Source organism: Megascapheus bottae, unplaced genomic scaffold (assembly GCF_031878675.1).
Source record: "Megascapheus bottae isolate mThoBot1 unplaced genomic scaffold, mThoBot2.hap1 HAP1_SCAFFOLD_443, whole genome shotgun sequence".
Lineage (NCBI taxonomy): Eukaryota > Metazoa > Chordata > Mammalia > Rodentia > Geomyidae > Megascapheus > Megascapheus bottae.
Window position 1 is genome coordinate 39,235 of NW_028327566.1, and position 3,266 is coordinate 42,500.

Genomic DNA, 3,266 nt, shown 5'->3' on the forward strand with positions numbered 1-3,266 from the left:
GTTATTTCTCTCCTCTTTTGTTGCCCTTTGGTTAATCTCATATTGTTACAGTATCTGACTTTGTTATCTGGCATATTGTATATATGTTTATTTGTTTATTTAAAATAGGAAAGGGAAGGGGGGAAAACAAGATGATTGGGAGGGGGTTGAGGGAGGGAAATGGGGACAAAAACTTGAGAGGGGTATCAATGTATGAGAAGTAATGCACCTACTACTATCTGGCAAATATAACTGTAACCCCTCTAAACATTACAATAAAAAACAAATAATAGTCAGATAAGACATGTGTAGTTTTATACTTTATAATCTATGTTGTTCATAATATATGCTAACAACAGTTATGACTAGTGAATATTTGAGATGTGGGAATTCTGAGATGGGACATGTTAAAATTGACTCAAAAAAGTCATTAGTAATTGTTATATTCATTACAATATATTGAAATGTTTGAAATATTTGGATTAAAGAAATACATTAAAATTGATACCATCCATTTTTCTTGGCTATATAAATGACTATATGGTTTGCATTTATTTAATAGTTGATTACATTGTTCTATAAGTTTTGTTATTTTCATTTATTTATGTATTTGCTGATCCTGGAGCTTGAACTTGGGGCCTGGGTGCTATTCCTTTCTTTCTCCCCAAGACTAGCACTCTACACTTGAGCCACAGTACCACTTCTGGCTTTTTCTGAGTAGGTTTTTTGGAAATAAGAGTCTCAAGGATAGTTTTCTCCCCTGGGCTAGCTTTGAACCGTGATCCTCAGGTCCCAGTCCCCCAAGCGAGCCACTTGCACTGGGTGTTAGTACTTGCTCTTATATAAGAGTCCCTATAAATAACATTGGAGGGAAAGGTAAAGAGCAATATGTGAAAGAGATACTAATGGCATTTTTGTAAGGTTGAAAAGATAGCTATAAACATGTACCCTATTAGATGTATTATCATCTAATATTTCCCATGAATAAAGCCAAACTTAAGAACATTACATTGAAATTAGTAAACCACTTGGTATAAAGAGAGCAATTTTTAAACAGCTGATTGGTTGCAGCAGCAGGCCTGTGACACAGGGCCTGGTCTCATTGCTGCTGTGCTTCTCTGGAGGCCACAGATGATGCAATGGTGACACATTGAAATCGGTAAGCTGAAATAGTAAAACCCCCAGATTTGTACCAAACCCACCCTTGGTCAAGGATGAAGAAGAAACAATGTTTAGTTAATTTCCTCAGTTAGTCCCTCTAGAAGAGTAATTGAATGTTTTATATCAGTAAGTCCCTTGACCAGAGGAAGACTTGCGCTATGGGAAGTAATATTGAAAGTGGCGAAATATTACTGAGTTTAATTAATTTTATTTGATTAGCTCTAATTTTCTATTTAACAAAGTTCAGCTAGACAAAAGTAGTAGAAGGCAATAAAGCAGATGTTTGGTGGATACTTAGAGTGTAACCAAGGCAGAAATATAGAAATATTAAGTCATTTGTTTATGTTAGCATCGTTTAAAAACTAATTTGTCCCAGGGGAGCATAAAGTGCAGAGGAAAAAGGGATGTGAAGGTCCAGCAGGAAACACGAAATGAAATGTCTTTAATGTCTAAATAGATTAGTAATCATAGTATATATAAGTAGCTTAAATACTCTGATTAAAGAAAGAAGCTATCAAACAAAGAGAATCTATTTAGAAACATTGGTCAAAAATAAGACAAGTTTATCCCAAAGTAGTCACTCAATAAATGGTACTCATTTCACAAGTTCTCATCCCCAAATGAGAGATCTTTTCATGTTCAGGTTATCGGGTCCCTTATTTTTTTACACTTCAAGCACTGATGTAGACAAAATGAAGAGAAATGCCTTAAGAAATAGCAATATTCTCTTCTGAGCAAGGTCAACATTTACAAAGCACGGGGCAAAGGCTATCAATCACATTCTATGCCGCATTCCTCCTTTTCCCTGGCCCAGAGCTCAGTTTAAAAACACATCAGGCTGTTTCCATGCAGCAGGGCCATCTATCACTGACTGTACAGAATGAGAAAAGATGGCAGAACCTGCTGTGCACAGATTGCAATCTAAGGGAGAAGCTCTCAGGCCCGTGGAAGACCTTGATGAACATTCATATTGGGCTTCAGGGGGACAAATAATAAGCTTAGATTTTCTAAAATGATACACAAAAATGTAGCTATGCATCATAGCCCAAGTCACTTTCATCAGCTTCCAGAAAAGGGTTTGGAGGTGTCATGAAGCTTCTGTGTATCATTTATTTTGAGCTGAGACCTGAAGAGTAAGGCAAGATGGTGGCTGAATGGCATCGCATGCTTTCTCTGTGAGTCATCTCACAGAACAGGTGTTCTCACACCTGAGTCCCTGCAGAAGTGCGAAGGAAGATAGTGCTGAGAGGAAAGTCGTGTTACACCCATCTGTATCCCACAAAGCTAGCCTAAGTGGTGCATACTCAGGGCTGCTGTACACAAGCTATGATGTTGTGTGAAAGGTAGAGAAACCAAGGCATCTCAGAATGCCTTGGGACAAAATACAGAGCCCTGGAGTCCAGCTGGGCGATACTATCAACGCTGGTACCATCTTGGGAACTGCAGCAATCTAGATCCAAGCACCCACTTAAGACAGCAAATCTATTGGGAAGGAAATGTGTTAGCACAGACAACACAGCATGAGTTGGTGTGGACCACAGATAGGGTTGTACTCTGAGGACAACTTTGAGTGACACTGAGGAACGAGATCACCGATTCCAGAAGTTTTCATTAGAGATTGCACTCCCATCCCTTCTAATGAGGAGAGAGTTTCAAGAGCCTGCAAGCACCAAGGATTCCAAAGTCAAGTTTTAATCAGGCTGCCATTTACAAGTCTCCCTTTCAGGCTTTATGCACAAAACAAACTCAGCTTCTCAGGAGAGCAACTGAAAATTTGAATGTTTTTATGTTACCTATTCTTGGTTGCTATTTGTTTCATTTTATGTTTGCATTTTTTTGCATAGTGGATTTGAGTAAATTTGAACTTTTTTCTCTCCTTTTGAGTATTTGTCTTCCTCCATTTCTTCTTTATTTTCAGTCATGGGGCTGAACTCTGGGCCTGGGCATTGTCCCTAAGCTCTTCATCTCATGGCTAGCACTTTACCACTTTGAGCCATAATACCACTTTTGGCTTTTGGGTGGTTAATTGAAGATAACAGTCTCACAAACATTCATGCACAGGTTGGCTTTGAACCATGATCCTCAGATCTCAGGCTCTTGAGTAGCTAGGATTACAGGTGTGAGTC